This window comes from Amblyomma mixtum, chromosome 8, assembly GCF_055824585.1.
Source record: "Amblyomma mixtum isolate Tamu chromosome 8, ASM5582458v1, whole genome shotgun sequence".
Taxonomy (NCBI): domain Eukaryota; kingdom Metazoa; phylum Arthropoda; class Arachnida; order Ixodida; family Ixodidae; genus Amblyomma; species Amblyomma mixtum.
The window spans coordinates 81,213,406-81,230,651 of record NC_143019.1 but is presented as its reverse complement, the minus strand read 5'-3'; the positions used below and the strand labels follow the sequence as shown (position 1 = coordinate 81,230,651).

Genomic DNA, 17,246 nt, shown 5'->3' with positions numbered 1-17,246 from the left:
CCTATGTAATTAATACCCTCGCACGAGGGCCCTTAGGGGTATTGTAAATAAATAAAATAAATAAATAGTTTAGTTATATGGGGTTTTATGGCGCATAAGCAACTATGGCTATCATGCGCCAAACACAAGGTTAGATGATGTTATGTTAAGTGTATAGAAGTTACATTATATTAAATTTAAAACATTGGCTTTCTTTAGAAACTTACAAACAAGTGAAAACTCGACGAGTGTTTGCTCGCCTAAAAGCAATGCGGGATGAATTGGAATGTGTTCATTGTAAAATACCGTAAAAATTTTTTTTCGAAGTTCTTCGAGATGCGAACAAGAGATTAAAATGTGATTCACTGTGAGCTCCTCACCACACATTTCACACACAGGTTTGTCTTTTTTTGTTAAGAAGTTATGGGTGATGTGTGTGTGGCCTATGCGTAAACGACATAAAATTACTTCGATAAAACGTTCTTTATGACGGCATGATTTCCATTCTTTTAAAATGGGCTTTATGGTATGCAGCTTGTTGTGTCCTTCATTTTCCCAAGAAGCTTGCCACTTGGCTCTTAGTCTGCTATGCACTAACTTCAAGTAATCCCTCGGAGGCAAACCCACATGTTTCACCTCCATGGCTCTGGCTTGTCCAGCACACGTGTCGGCTCTCTCATTATCTCTAATGCCAACGTGACTGGGAACCCAGCAGAATTTTATAACATGTTTTTGTGCTGTGACCTTTACTATATTGTGTATGATGCTTCCAATCAGTGGCTCTGTGGCATTTTTGGAGTTTAATGCTGTAAGGACGCTCAGTGAATCTGTATAAATGATGCTCTCTTTGATGTTTTCGTTTGTTATTTTCTGTACCGCAACATTAATAGCATAGCACTCCGCGGTGAAAACTGTAGCACATGAGGGAAGTCGTACTGCATTTTCATTTTTTCCTTGTATTACTTGCGCTTCCCACATGAGCATGAGTTTTTGACCCGTCAGTATAAAATGCAGTGTAATTTCTGTATTTTTCTTGTAGTGCTAGGTATTCTTGTATTATATGGTTGTGTGGCGTACAGGTTTTACTGAAGCGTGTTAGTGTGACATCACACACTGCGGGGAGAGTACCACGGTGGTAGCGCTTCGTGTCTTGGGGCAATATTTTTAATTTCGTTTAGTATGTTCAGAGCTTGGCATTTTTCTTCGAAGCGCAAGAGCGGCTTAATCGCGTTAGGCTTGTTGTTGAAGAGTATTCGGGATGGGCATTTACAGAGATGTCTGGGCTGAGACAGGATTTTGAGGATGTATGTACAAGTTAGTGCAGTTCTTCGATCTTCTAAGGAAGGTTCATTCGTTTCCACATACAGACTTGCGGTGAAGTTCTGTAAGCACCGGAAGACAGCCTTAAACCAAGATTGTGGATAGTGCGAACCAGAGAACGATATATATGTAACAGGCATGCCCTATCAGACCCCCAGCGTTTTCTTGACAGTAGTTTCTGTATATTGAGGGCCTGGGAACCTTTTTTCTTTAAGCTATTTATATGTGGTAAGAAAGTGAGCTTTTTATCGAAAGTTACTCCTAGAAATTTATGCTCTTGTTTGCCAGGTAATGGGGTCTGGTTTAGATATAGTGTGGGGTCGGCCTGTAGGCCTCGTCTCAAAGAGAACTACTGTTTTCTGAGGAGAAAATCTAAATCCGTTTCTATCTGCCCAGGTGGCCAGTTTATTTATTGTTATTTGTATCTGTCGCTCACAAGTAGGTATGCTGGAAGACGTGCATGCTATTTGGAGGTCATCTACGGAAACTGAATACATTATGGATTTTGGGATTACTTTTCCTATGGAGTTCATTTTGATGATGAATAAGGTCGTGCTGAGGATGCACCCCTGGGGTACGCGTTTCTTGTATAAAAGTGTTGGAGAAGGTTGCGCCTAGCTAGGCGGACTCGGAACGTGCGGTTGGTTAGGAAGTCGTTCAAACAGCTCAGCATCCTGCCGCGGATACCTAGGTCCGCTAGGTCACGGAGGATACCGAACCTCCACGTGGTATCGTAAGCCTTCTCCAGGTCGAAGAAGACCCCGATACAGTGTTGCTTGTGGATGAACGCTTCCCGGACTGTGTTCTCAAAGCGAACAAGGTGATCGGTTGTGGAACATGTCTTTTTAAAACCGCACTGGTGTATATCTAAAAGTTGCCGGGACGGAAGTATGAAGGTTAGTCTGATGTTTAGAATGCTTTCGAATGATTTTGCTATACAGCTAGTGAGTGCTATTGGCCTGTAACTGGTGGGACTAGTTGGTGGTTTGCCAGGTTTTAGAAAGGGTACTATGATTGCTTCTCTCCATGCTTGGGGGATTTCTCCACTCATCCATATTTTATTGAAAAATTTTAGGAGAGGCTCTATGGCAGTCACAGAGAGGTGAGCAAGCATGGCATAATGTATATTGTCTGGGCCTGGTGCTGTCTTTTTACCGGATGTTAGTACTGCGTTTAGTTCATGCATTGTAATAAGCTGATTGTAGTCTTCATGTATGCATGTTCTGAAGGGAAGTTTTTGTTTTTCTACTATTGTTTTGTGTTTTTGAAAGGAGTGTGTGTAGTTGGACGAGCTTGAAACTAGAAAAATGCTCACCCAATATGTTGGCCTGTTCTTCTAATGTTGTTTGAGTACCGGGTGTTGTTAGCATTGGAAATGTGAAAGGAGTAAAATTTCCAGTGAATTTCCGCACCTGCTCCCACATTTTTTTGGATGTTATTGAGCTGTTTATCAAGGATATGTACTGTTGCCATGATGCCCTTTCTGCGTTGCGTCTGATGTATCGTGCTTTTGCTCTTTTAAAGTTTATGAGATTCTCATGTGTTGGATATCTCCGAAAAATGCCCCAGGCTTTGTTTTGTTTCTTTTTTGCATCTTTACATTCTTTTGTGTGCCAGTATTTGTGATTTTGTTTTACTATTCCAGAGGATTGAGGAATAGCTAAATGTGCGGCAGCTAAGATACAATTTGTGAACTTTTCATTGATCTCATTGATGTCAGTATTTTCTAAAACTATGTTCTCTAATGTGGCTTGTGCACTAAAAAAGTTGCCAGTCAGCTAAATGTAGCTTCCAACACCATGGTTTTGTGGGAATAACTGTTAGCGAGGAAAGACTTATTACGACAGGGAGATGATCACTTCCATATGGATTGTCTAAAACACTCGTTAAAATCGTTAAAAACAGACGGTGAACTAAAAGACAAATCTAAAACACTCATTTTCCCCGAGGTTGGGGAGCAGTATGTAGGTTTATTAGAATTGAGTAAACAGACGTCATTGCATAAAATAAAATCCTCTACGAGATGGCCTCTAGCGTCAGTTTTCTCGCTTCCCCAAAAACATGAATGTGCATTAAAATCTCCAACTATCAGGTATGGCTCTGGTAGCTGCTCTAAAAGATCCTCTAAGTCATGTAGTGTTAAATTAAAGTGCGGATCAATATATAGTGAGCACACAGTGATGGTTTTATGGGCAACCAGAGTGGCTGCGGCAGCTTCGAGTCTTGTTTTTAGTTGAAGCTCTCGTGCCGGGACACCGTTTTTTACTATGATGGCTACGCCTCCCGACAGCCGGCTCGCCTGTACCCGATCGCGGCGGAAAACAGTGTAATTCTTAAGAAAGTTATTTTTTTGGGGACCTAAATTTGTTTCTTGTAGACATAAGGCGACAGGAGCGTGTGCTCCTAGTATGTCTTTTATGTCACTGTAATTGTTTAAAAGTCCTCTACAGTTCCATTGTATTATGAAAGCCATCTTAATTTTGTTTCTATAGGATGGAAAGGTAGATCAAGTTGTTGATGGCCCCGTGACTCGGGGCCTGTCTTTTTTTGATCGATCCAGAGCTCCGCCGACCGTCCGACGTGGACGGTGCGGGGCTGCCCGGGGCCGTGTCCATCGCCTCTGCGGAGGTGCTGGACGACCGTGCAGAAGGCACGTTCGCGTTCGAGTTTGACCTCGACCTGTGAGAAGAGGTCTTGAGGCCCGCCGACCCGGGGGTCTGCGCAGCCTGACTTGCAGTTAACGCTGCTCTGCCTTGGGGCGCGGATGGCACCGCCACAGGCTCACTGCGAGTGACCTGGACGGGTGCCGAAGCCTGGTGTGGTGCGCCACGCCCACGCACCACATCGGCGAAGTTTGTTTTTGCACTGAAGGAGAATGTGTTTGTTTGAGCATATCGCCTTCTTGCTTCCTTGAAAGAAATGTTCTGTGTATTCTTGAGAGTAATGATTTCTTTTTCTTTTTTCCAAGAAGGACAAGCTCTGGAATAGGCAGCATGGTCTCCATCACAGTTTGCACACCGCGGTGTAGCAACACATTCTTCAGTTTGGTGTTCCTTTGACGAGCATTTTGCGCAAGTTTTGCGGCCGCGACAACTCTGTGAGCCATGGCCGAATCTCTGACAGTTAAAACATCTTCGTGGGTTGGGTATATATGGTCTTACATTTATTTTCAGGTAACCAGCTTCAATGCTTTCAGGCAGTGTGCTGGTATTGAAAGTGAGGATCAGGTGCTTCGTGTCTATTTCCTTGTTATCCTTCCGGATCTTTATGCGCTGAACATTTATGACATTTTGGTCAGTAAGGCCTTCAAGCATTTCTTTCTCAGAGAGGTGGATAAAGTCGATTTCAGATATGACGCCTCGGACAGTGTTCAAAGATTGATGTGAAGTGACAGAGACTGGGATTTCCCCAATGGATGCAAGGTTTGGGAGTTTAGAGTGTTGGACAGTGTCACGAAGTTCGAGCAGTAAGTCACCGCTGGCCATTTTGGATACCTTTTACCCGAGGCCCAAGGCACTTTGCTACTAGGAACGGGGATATCAGTCTTGCTTGTTTTCCTTCTGCTTCGCTATGGACAACATGAAATTTTGGGAAAGATAGTTTTCTTTTCTGAAAAAAATCATCTGCATCGTTCCGCCCTCTTTTGAGAGAGCGATCTGGTTTGGAAAATGGGGGAGCCATAAAATATTAATGTTTTTCGGTCATGGTGCCAGCCACCCACCATGGAGCCCAACAAGGGGACGCGACAGGAACTTGAAAGCAAGTCCTGCCCACGCCAGCTGTACACCTTAACTATAACCTAATATGACCCAACTCAGGGTAGTTGGTCACACACGGTTAACCCTCGCCGCCAGGAAAAAGAGGAACAAACGAAGAAGAGAGGAGGAGACAGGAGAGTTGTAAGAAAGAGATAGGAAAGTGAAAGATAGGGGGAGGATAGGAAAAGGCGACTGCCGATTTCCCCCGGTCGGGTCAGGCCGGAGGTGCCGTCTACAGGAAGCTGGGGCCAAATTGGTGTGTTGCCTCCGCCGAGGGGCCTTGAGGGTCCAAACGCTCGGCATCGGCTCAACCACCAGGATCCCCTTTTCCCCGGACACGGCGATGCCACGCACGGCTAAGCACGGATGCTCGGGTCCGTGGTGACGCATTGTTCACCATCATCCCCCTGCGGATGCTCGGGTTCACCCCGTGGTGTCGCCAGTCACCAACGTCTGCATGCTGCAGACGCCTCCCTGCGGGGAAAAATAAATAAATAGGCATGTAACATCAGACAGTGCTGACAAGCAGTCCTGCCACAATTCTGTGTGGTTTTTCCACTTGCTCATGCCTGTACCCGGGTGGCACTTCCATGTATTTAATTGCAACCGTCTTCCGCTCAAAAAATGCATCTGCTCCTGAATCTACATTCTCAGGCCGATAGTTTGTGCAGCGACACTTCTTCTATTTCTTAATATTCCAGAACTGCACAGAAGCGAAAAATGGCAGATCTTCTCCCAGAGAAGAAAGCAGTTCTGATGGCGGTGATGATATAGTGCCAAAAAAAAATGCTCCTTGATGAGGAAGAGAAAAATGAGTCTTCGAAAGAAGACTCAAGAATTAAAGAAACGAAAGGCTGAGCTGCAGGCGCGCCATGATAAAATTGAAGATATGCACTTTAATAAGCTAGGTGGTTTCACGCTCGCGACTCGCGAGACAAACATGCATTGGCTACTGTGAGGATAGTTTATGCTCGGCCACTTCCTGTGCCCTGTCAAACGCTTGCTCAGGTGCAAGTTATTACTACACACGCTCATGGTCACCGAATTGCGGTACTTAGACGCCAGCACAAAATGTGCTTATGCTGGCTGATAATGCACACGCATTAAGCAACTCTATGCAGCACAGAGTTCTAGAAAGAAGACAAAGTGGTCACTACAATGTGGAAGCAACACTCTGAGCACAGTCAAACAAAACAAGCTGAATGCACAGCCTTTCCTAAATGACGGTTATTTTATTTGCCAGATATATTAATCAGAACATTTTCATCTTCCACGCACGCAGGCAGACATTATGTGCACCTGCAACCACTGCTGAACATGCGAGCTTTCACGAGATCAGCAAACCTGCTTGGGAGCACATCACTGAAGTCATCGCTGGGTGGCCAGTCCACAGCCAGCACTGCATAATGATAACTTATACAAAAAACTTATACAAAACAAGCTGAATGCACAGCCTTTCCTAAATGACGGTTATTTTATTTGCCAGATATATTAATGAGAACATTTTCATCTTCCACACACGCAGGCAGACATGTGCACCTGCAACCACTGCTGAACATGCGAGCTTTCATGAGATCAGGAAACCTGCTTGGGAGCACATCACTGAAGTCATCGCTGGGTGGCCAGTCCAGCGTGGGTGGCCAGTCCACAGCCAGCACTGCATAATGATAACTTATACAAAAAACTTATACAAAACAAGCTGAATGCACAGCCTTTCCTAAATGACGGTTATTTTATTTGCCAGATATATTAATCAGAACATTTTCATCTTCCACGCACGCAGGCAGACATTATGTGCACCTGCAACCACTGCTGAACATGCGAGCTTTCATGAGATCAGCAAACCTGCTTGGGAGCACATCACTGAAGTCATCGCTGGGTGGCCAGTCCAGCGTGGGTGGCCAGTCCACAGCCAGCACTGCATAATGATAACTTATACAAAAAACTTATACAAAACAAGCTGAATGCACAGCCTTTCCTAAATGACGGTTATTTTATTTGCCAGATATATTAATCAGAACATTTTCATCTTCCACGCACGCAGGCAGACATTATGTGCACCTGCAACCACTGCTGAACATGCGAGCTTTCATGAGATCAGCAAACCTGCTAGGGAGCACATCACTGAAGTCATCGCTGGGTGGCCAGTCCACAGCCAGCACTGCATGATAACTTATACAAAAAACTGATGAATAAATACACATGTAAAAAGGAGAACAGAGCCAAGAGAGTCTACCATCTCGTTTCGAAATATCTACGCGATTGTGCGGTGCTGGCTGCATTTCATTTTCACCACAACAGGGAGATGCGAGTGTATGCGCATGTGAGATAGGCATTTTCATAATCCGACCAGAAGCTTTCCAGGCATTGTGCTGGTATTTTTTTTTGTTACTGAATCTTGGCATCGCGCAGCCGATGAATGCTGTTGGGCTATTCTTGAGTGAGTGCAAACGCTGGCTGCAAAAAATTTTCTTGTGTGCCCAGGCTCATATGGAAAGTAAAACTTCTCAAATATGCATTGAGAAAATATTATGGTGAAATATTTTTGAAGAGCACACAGGAGAAGTGCAATGCCTGGACAGTTGCATGAAATGACCACATTACATGTTTAGTTAGAATGACCCTATAACATATTTCCTTGTATTTGTGGTGTGTGATGTAGTCCGCTTGCAATGGATGTCAGAACTGAATGTGGCCCAACACTGCACCTTGGAACACCAACCAGTATGGCATTTGGAGGTTTCTTCTGAACTGCAGTTTATTTATTCTTCTGCATTTTCATACTCTGCAATACTCTAGGTTATTCACCACAAGGGAAGAAAGCTGGTGCGGCACGATGTCACAACTTTGGAGCCTGAGGCCTGTTCAACAGCTCAACCTTTGTCATGCAAGCAAAGGGGCGCGCACCATTCATCAGACGAGCATGATGAAGGGAGTGCTGCAGCTGATGATCACCTGCCTCTCAATACTTACACTGATGCGACTGTGTCTTAGCCTATTGCTTAATGACCTTGGTTTACGTTTTGGTGCATCCATGGCAGCCATTAGGCAGGATTTTCTTTTTCAGTGTAACAGAGTTTGCAAAAGTTTGCCAGAGAGTTCTTAGTGCTCCCACTGCCAAAGAGGACACTTCCCAATGTTCTTGAGGAGAATTACTCTGGACTGCTTTGAAATTTTGCACTGACAGATCTGGGCAGCTGCTCCGAAAAAATACAGCTCGTTCGAAGTGCCTGTTGCAAGGCAAGGTCTACCTTGCCTGCTCTCTTTTAGGCATGCAGTTGGAGAGCTGTTATCGTGATCATCGTGACACGTTCGATATGCCTCACAAATATTCTATCGCATGTCCGAGTCACGATGGATTTGGTGATGTGGCAGTGCGACGATCTTGAGCAGCAGCGCGTGTACACAAGCACTGCTCTGACAGTGGAGCAGCAGATGCTATTCGCGCTCTGCTTTTACGCCACAGGCAGCTTTCAGGGAGTGATGGCCAGTGACATTTGGCCATTGGTCAGCCACTGAATTCACGCCGTTACCGACGCTATCGTAAACTGCCTGGGACAAGAATGGATTTTGTTCCCGTACACTCCGGTGGAACTGCCGAATGCTGGACAGCAGATCCCAGTGGTACATCGGAGCCATCGACGGAACTTTTGTTTGCATCAGTACACCATCTGACGCAGTCAACAAGCTGGCGTACTTCTGTTGCAAAGGGTACTCAAGGCAAGGTCTACCTTGCCTGCTCTCTTTTAGGCATGCAGTTGGAGAGCTGTTATCGTGATCATCGTGACACGTTCGATATGCCTCACAAATATTCTATCGCATGTCCGAGTCACGATGGATTTGGTGATGTGGCAGTGCGACGATCTTGAGCAGCAGCGCGTGTACACAAGCACTGCTCTGACAGTGGAGCAGCAGATGCTATTCGCGCTCTGCTTTTACGCCACAGGCAGCTTTCAGGGAGTGATGGCCAGTGACATTTGGCCATTGGTCAGCCACTGAATTCACGCCGTTACCGACGCTATCGTAAACTGCCTGGGACAAGAATGGATTTTGTTCCCGTACACTCCGGTGGAACTGCCGAATGCTGGACAGCAGATCCCAGTGGTACATCGGAGCCATCGACGGAACTTTTGTTTGCATCAGTACACCATCTGACGCAGTCAACAAGCTGGCGTACTTCTGTTGCAAAGGGTACTACGCACTGAATGTTATGGTGGCAAGAGCGACAATAACCAGCTTTGTAACGATGCTTTTGAATGGCCTTTGTTGCTAAGTAACTGCAGCCGTTAATCTGGTTAAGCCATGGTTAAAGGTGTATCCAGACGGTGGGCCACAGTCTGGTCCATGGGCCGAACACGTGGGGTCTACCACGCGTGGCCCGGCCGGGCCCGTCCAGCGACTGCATCCGCACGACGGTCTAAAATAGCAGACGACAGAGAGGGCCAGACGGAATACACTCTTGACCCCATAGCGCCACTGGCGCAGCGGCTTGCTCGCTGCGCTCTGGTTTGAGCGCATATTTTAAAATGGAGGCCAACAGGAAGCGACGGCTTGCTGCAGCCACCTTGGCGATATGTATTGATGATGAAGATTTGTGTCTTCCAAAAAGGCGATGTTGGCAAAAAGCATGGGTGTACCAGAAAGATCTAGGACTACAAAGTCAGCTTTACCAGGAGTTTATTGTTCTCTGACTCCGGGGGAGTACCGGCAACTGCTTCCCGTCATCCCGGAGCAATTTTCACAGCTGCTGTCCTGCATCGGACCAAGAATTTCGCGACAGCAGACAATTATGCGCGCACCCATCCCGCCGACAACAAAGCTGCAAGTCGCTCTTCGCTACCTTGCTTCCGGTTGGTATAACTTTGATGGTCTCAATTATCATTGTGCAGCATCAACACTGCGATTCTGTACGCTTACGTGTGCAGGGTCACACACAAAAGTGCTTATAGGAAATTATGCCGTTGATTTTATAGTGAAAAACAAATCTGCAGCCTTTTTGTACTCACATTAGCTGCAGCGACAACACATTATGCACAAGCTATGCTGTCAATTTCACACGCTTGTATTAGCTCACACAAAGACTGCATGCAGATGTAATCTTTCTAACGCAAAAGACGAACCTGTTAGAACCTGTAAGTGGATCAGATGCATCGACAGCTAAGCAATGCAAGGCCGAAAACCACGAGTCTTGTTTTCTACGCTTGTGAGCTTACAACAGGAAATTCATATTATAAAGAACCAGCACCGGTACGCCGGACAAGACGCTGGCTGTCAGTAAATACGAAACCACCCGCGTCAGCGCTGACGTTTCCACCACTCGCTGAGTCGCCTGTTCCGGCCTGGTCATTCCAGTGTGAATGACCTCAAACCAGAAACATGCAATGCAATCTATGAAGAGTTGAAAGGTGACTATATCAAGACCCCAAAAACAGAGCAAGATTGGCGAGACGTCATCAAGGGGTTTAAGTGAGCAGTGGCAGTTGTGATCCAAAAGCCTCTCTGATCTGGATCTATCATAAAAGATCTTACAGCATAATCCTGTTTTTGCTGTAGTAGATGCAGCTTATAGGTATATTTATCTCGATGTCTGAGCACCAGGATCTGAAGGGGATGCCGGAGTGTGGCAGACTACACCTTTGCAAATTGCAGTGAAAAATAACAGGGCCAATTTGCCGCAAGTGATAAGGTGGCATCTTTGCCAGATATTCTTCTTCCACCTGTGTTTGTAGTCATGATGCCTTCCCAATAGGGAAGAACCTGATGAAGCCGTACGGAGGCACTGCTCTTTCATCCAACAAGAGGGTCTTCAACTACAGGTAGTAGTAGTAGTGAAAACATTTATTTTTTTTTTTTCAAAAGGAAGAGTTAGGGAGTAGGGGGATGGGGATAGATAGATGTGGAGCTTCAGTGGTCGGTATTCCCTAGTCCAGGATCCCGTTGGCCTCCGCCGCTGCCTTGGCCCTCGTCACCAGCATAAGCTGTGTGCTCGGGTCGGAGTCAGCCAGGAGGGCCTCCCACTGCTCTAGACTAGGGCTATTTACCTTTGGTAGTAAAGGGCTTTTTTCGCAGCCCCAGGTGGCGTGGTACGTTGTGGCGTAGCCCCCACACCACACGCACTCTTTCGCGTATCTGTTCGGCCACATTTTGTGATACATGGCTCTGCTTGGGTAGGTGTCTGTTTGTAGTCGTCTGAGCGTGGTGGCCTGCTCTCTGTCGAGGATATCCGCCGGCAGGTAAGCCCTTAGACTCTATGGTACTAACTGCTCCACTGTCTTGCCACAGGAGGTGTTGATACATACACCCAACAGCAATTATGGATCACAACAGTACACATTATTCAGTCAGTACATGCGTGACTGAAGTAAAATACTACAAGTACAGATGACCATCTAAATGCTGCATGAGGCCAGTGGTAGTTGAATAGTGAAAGTATTTCTTGCGTCCATACAAAATGGTGCATCACTAACCCAGCTGCACTGTGCATTTATAGTGGTCTGTCCTCATGTTTATATAACTGCCAACTACACAAAAAAATGTGAATATTTTCTTTTACAATGTTTGATGATTTATGTCAAAAGTGTGACCATTGGCAGGTTAATACGAGGCACGTTTTGGCATCTAATGCTCGTGTGTTAGGTACAGAAGATAGGAATTTGCCTTTCTGCATATTACCGGGTAGAGTTTAATTTCTGCAAATTAAGGAGTGAGAGTAGTTCCAAGTCTTTCTGACGTTCTAATGGGTGTTTTTTAGCCACATGGCGTTCAAAACAAAAATGAGGTACAGTGCATGTCTACATTATTAAAGAAGCCTATTCGGTAGATTAATTGCGTAAAAAAGTAGCACAAGCAACATGCGGGACACGCATGCTCTTGAACATGACATGCAGCACAATTATAATTACTTTTCCACACTATTTATAAGCGGTGATGCTTTCATCACATTCACAGGAAAATTTAATTTCCTGTGTTCCAGGCACTAATCTTGAAAACACGGGCACTATGTTTCATTCAGTGTGTTGCTTATGACGTGTTTTGCCGTACATGATATAGTAGTCATGCTGTAGCTAAACAAGTGCAATTGCACCATTACATGTCAGCACTCGCAAATAAGCTGACATGAGTATGCAAAACCCCTAAAGTAACAAGAGGAACAATGATGCACATGGCACAAGTAAAAAAAGTGCAAAAATTTATAATCACTGCATTGCAGTGGTAATAAATATTTTAATAAGGATAACATCTACTGTAATAAGCATAAATAAGTGTAACATCTCCATCATAACACGTACAGCTTACACCTGTAAACTGAGTAAAAGTAATAAAGACATTTGTGCATGTGTCACACATGTGCGATGCAAACCTTCGTATCAGGGCACTCGATGCAACATTCCTGGGATCTGTTCACGATTCATTCGTGTGGTGTGCTCACGCGGTACACCCTGACTTGCGCCATCACAACTTCCTCCAGTCCGGTGAATACCCACCAAGTATGTGAGTGCTGGCAGACAAGGAAAATATTTGCACTGAACAAATGTGAATGCAGCGAGTAGCTTTAACAGAGCATTTTAAGGTAACCAGTTGAGCAAGTACAAAGTGAACGTTTACTATGTCAAATGGATGCCATATCAAGGCTTTGCAAGTCAGGTATATGTGTTTGAGCAGCAGCATCGGGCAAGTCAAGTTAGGCTTGTTCTGTGTTAGCTTCAGCCCTTGTAGCAACATGCCTCGTAAAATACCATACAAAGTCTGAATAATAGTCAGAAACTATATGACTAGCAATGACTTCGTCATCACTCGCATTCGCGTACGTGAAGTATAAGGATGGGTTCAAGGCAGTTGTGCACATTTCTTTAATTAAGAGGTATGCCCCGTCGTCAGTCAACGACCCCGCTAAGGTGAAAAGCGTTTACTGGTGCAGCAGCGCTGAGAAGGGGACCAACGATGAAGGTTTCTATGAAGCGGACGTTGTGGAGCTTGGCAGTGAGTCCTTCACTTCGAAAAGTTAGTACAATGCCTTCACAATGATTCAGCTGCGTATACAGCGGCAAGCAGTGGTCGCAGCCCTCTCTAGCTTGACTCGACTCCTTGCTTGGACTCCATGCGGGACTGCTGTCAAAAGCACTGCCGCTTACCGGTGTGCATGTACTGTCCATTTGAAAGAGCTAGGTGACAAGGCTAAAACTTCCGGTAGTAATGAGCGAGGCAGTGCTGACAAATAGAAACGGCTTGTTAGTGCCTGAAACTTGTGTTACTTTGGAAGATTTTTAATGCTGTTTCAGTTGCATGCTGCATACCTACCAATAACGAAGCGAACGGCGCACTGTACAGTCATCTTTGCCTCGACTCGAAATTGTGCTTAGCGCACTCTCTGTGCAATTGAACAGAAAGCACTACATCTCATAAAATATATTAGTCATTTTTATTTTTATTGTAAAACATACTGTTTATTGTACGATTTTATATAAGCAGTTGAAAATAATTTAGGCACAAGAAATGTTCTTACCAAATACTGAAGTAGATTTCATGAGCCACTGCATGGACATACTTCTGCATTTGCTACAATTACAAAGACGATGTCAAAGCCGCGAAAGCATACCCGAAGACCCGTTTCTGATGTCTGCTTTGAAGTGGACAGATTGAACGCTGTCTAGAAGTCTTCAGCGTAGAATGAAAGGGGCAACTTTCTTCCCATGACTTGCTTAACATCGAAGAAAAAGACGACGGCATCTTTCACACGTTGCTTAGCTTTGAGAAGAACCACTTGTGGAAGCTTCGGAGTGCACTGCTACCTGTAACCGGCTCAGGAAGTTCCGGTAGCTGGCAGAGAGGACCTTTGCACACAACCTTGCGCAGACTAGCCTATCCGAACCGGCTGTGTGACCTGGAGCACCTGTTCGGACGGCATTACTCGGTCATTTCGAGCATTACAAACAAAGTCCTCGTCCATATTCAGGACAGCTTCAAACACTTGGTGGACGACATGAACCACCATTCGTGGCTGGACCTTGCGGCTCTGGAAACGGTCTCTGAAGCAGTGCTCTCACCCTACTTTCTTTACTTGCGAATATTTCTAACAGGCCTTTTGTCCTTTCTTTTTTCTTTCCAGGCCATCCGTTCAAAAGGGGCACCACTGGAAAACTGCTGGGCATTTATTGATGGTACGGCAAGAGCAATCTGTCCTCCATCCAGAGACCAAAAGCTTTTCTTTTCGGGCCATAAGCGCACTCACGCTTTAAAGTATCAGGCCATTATGTGCCCTAATGGCATATCATTTGCCAACTCGACGGGTCGTATCCTCGAAGCAAGCATGATCCTGGTAAGTTCAGGGCACTGATAAATGTGTTCAATGCCTTTAGCATTCCTGCCTATCAATGTTGTCCAAGCTCAAAGAGGTGCTAAAGAAATAAAGACCTTGAAAATGTTCTGATGTTAAAACGTGCGTTAGGATGTTGCAACGAATTTACTACCCTTGATGAACGAATCATCTTCATGATGCAAAACCTTGCATTTGGCACATTATGGCCTGAGTTGCTTAAGTACCATAGAAAACAATGCCCAAATCATGTATCAAAAATGTTCTGACAAAATGAGCAAATTGTTTGAGAGGGTACAAAGCTATGAGAACGTTGTAGGGTCTGCTCGCGGGCAGGTCAAATCTCGCGCCGCTCACCGCGGGTAGCCTCGGACCCCTTCTTCCCGAGTGGTGGGGCGGGGGGAGTGAGGCTAGGAGAAAGCCTTTATAAGGCGCGACCGGGAAGGCTCGCGCTCTCTCGCTCTTGGACCAGCCCTGCCAAAGGACCACCTGCCCACCCCGCTGCCCCACGACGACGACTGGCCCCCCTGATGTGAGATTAAACCTTTTCATACAAAGACCTGCCTCGAGTCACTGCCTGTGCGCCCCCGCGCAGAGGAATCGCCCACAACGTGAAACACTTATATTTACTAACTTCACTTTTAATTTTTTTTAGGGATTGTGAGGGAGAGCAGCACATACAAAAAACTCGAGAAGCTCATCCAGGGCCGACGCTATTGCATTTACGGGGACCCAGCGTACCCTTTGAGGCCTTATGGCAAAACCTTATGGCAACCTTGAAACCTTATGGCAAAACCCGTGCGACACCCAAACAGTTAGCCTTTAATAAGGCCATGAGTTGTGCAGCAGTGAGTGGAGTGGGGATTTGGGAAAATTGCCAGCAACTTCGCTTTCTTAGACTTTCGAAAAAATCAAAAACTTTTTAAACAAAAGTTGGAATGCATGTACAAAGTGAGTGCAATACTTGCCAATTGCCACACCTGCTTGTACGGCTCTCAAGTGTCGAGCTACTTTGGACTAGAGAGCCTCCAGTACTCGAGCAATATCTTGCTTCACTGCGTGGCTAAAATACTGCGGATGTATGTTTCCTTGCATACGCATGTGCACTTTATCTGTCTTTAAATGCCATGATTGTGTCAGTGTGAAGATGCAGAACTGAATATGGTGATTAATGTAATAAGTACAACGTTGCAAAGGAATGTGGCTCAGCGGTTGTTCACTGCAGCTGTGACATTGTGCGGGAGACAGTTTGGTGTCTCCAGCGACTACTGATGTCGAGTCAGCTGGTGTGACTGCGCTGACTTTCTGTTGTGCAACACCCTTCATTTAGCTCGTTCATACCATTCAACACTTCAGTTCTACTTTTCATAAAGTGTGTTGCATCGCATAATTAAATACCAGTAGGCCTATTGCACCACAAATCCAAAAGTTTCAAGCTTGCAAATTGTGGCAAGTGGTAATAAATGCACGTTGCAGTGTCCAGAATGTGTGCACTTCAGTTGGTCACCCCCCCCCCCCCCTGCCCGAACTTCCTGCCATAGCTTCTCAAGGCCCACTAAATTTATCCAACTTCTCACCAGGACTGCTACGCGAGGGAGCAAAGTTGCTATGCAAAGTCCAAGCTATGCAAGACAACACACTGCAGAACTAACTGCCAGAAGAAACATGAAAACATAAAGCCTTTGTGAAAAGATTTTAAGTCTCCCGGCCTGCCGTATAAGCAGATGCAGGGCTATAGGACTAAGCGCGACGTGTCTGATGACCCGGAGGAAATGCTCAAGGATCAGGCAATTTTGGCATGCTGTTGGCGCTGGAAAGCACCTAACCATACCTGATGTGTGTCTTTTCGCTCGGTCATAGATTTGTAGCGTTGAGAAAGAGAAGATACGTTCCACTTGGGGGTATCCCTTCCTCATGTACATCGAGGAAGCGCGATTCTTCTACCCCTTGATCGATTGGCTGAAAACTACTGACCATCGTATACCAATCGGCTATGGCCTTGAAATGGCTGCGTGAAATACACAAGATGTGCTTGAGGCATCATGAGCAACACCAAATCATGATCGCGGACTGGTCGCGTTTTGACAAGTCCATACCACCATGGCTCATAAGAGGTGCATTTAGCATAACTCAAGGGCCTATTTGACTTCAAGCACGTTCTTGATAGCGAAGGAAAGGTCTGGCCCGTATGACCTGACCGCACCGAGAGGCGATGGGCTAAAATGGTCAAGTACTTCTGCGACACCCCAATTCGAAGAGGCGATGGGCTAAAATGGTCAAGTACTCCTGCGACACCCCAATTCGAAGAGGCGATGGGCTAAAATGGTCAAGTACTCCTGCGACACCCCAATTCGAAGAGGCGATGGGCTAAAATGGTCAAGTACTTCTGCGACACCCCCAAGTACTTCTGCGACACCCCAATTCGAAGAGGCGATGGGCTAAAATGGTCAAGTACTCCTGCGACACCCCAATTCGAAGAGGCGATGGGCTAAAATGGTCAAGTACTTCAGCGACACCCCAATTCGAAGAGGCGATGGGCTAAAATGGTCAAGTACTTCTGCGACACCCCAATTTGAAGAGGCGATGGGCTAAAATGGTCAAGTACTTCTGCTACACCCCAATTCAAAGAGGCGATGGGCTAAAATGGTCAAGTACTTCTGCGACACCCCAATTCGAAGAGGCGATGGGCTAAAATGGTCAAGTACTTCAGCGACACCCCAATTCAAAGAGGCGATGGGCTAAAATGGTCAAGTACTTCTGCGACACCCCAATTCGAAGAGGCGATGGGCTAAATGGTCAAGTACCTCTGCGACACCCCAATTCGAAGAGGCGATGGGCTAAATGGTCAAGTACTTCTGCGACACCCCAATTCGAAG

At 45.8% G+C, this 17,246-nt stretch overlaps 1 long non-coding RNA gene and 1 pseudogene across 3 annotated transcripts in view; one reads left to right on the top strand and one right to left on the bottom strand.

Annotated features, from left to right (window-relative positions):
* Positions 1 to 36: 36 nt before the first annotated feature.
* Positions 37 to 17,246, bottom strand: part of LOC149333182 (uncharacterized) — a 70,563-nt gene continuing 53,353 nt past the window's right edge. For 2 of the 3 annotated variants that reach the window (XR_016285295.1, XR_016285296.1), the window contains one exon: positions 37 to 5,531. This is a non-coding gene — a long non-coding RNA (uncharacterized LOC149333182). Of the gene's footprint in view, positions 5,532 to 5,573; positions 6,976 to 17,246 lie in introns of those variants that run through there. The other variant, XR_016285294.1, reaches the window with a different exon arrangement.
* LOC149333188 (uncharacterized) lies at positions 8,659 to 10,877 on the top strand (annotated as a pseudogene).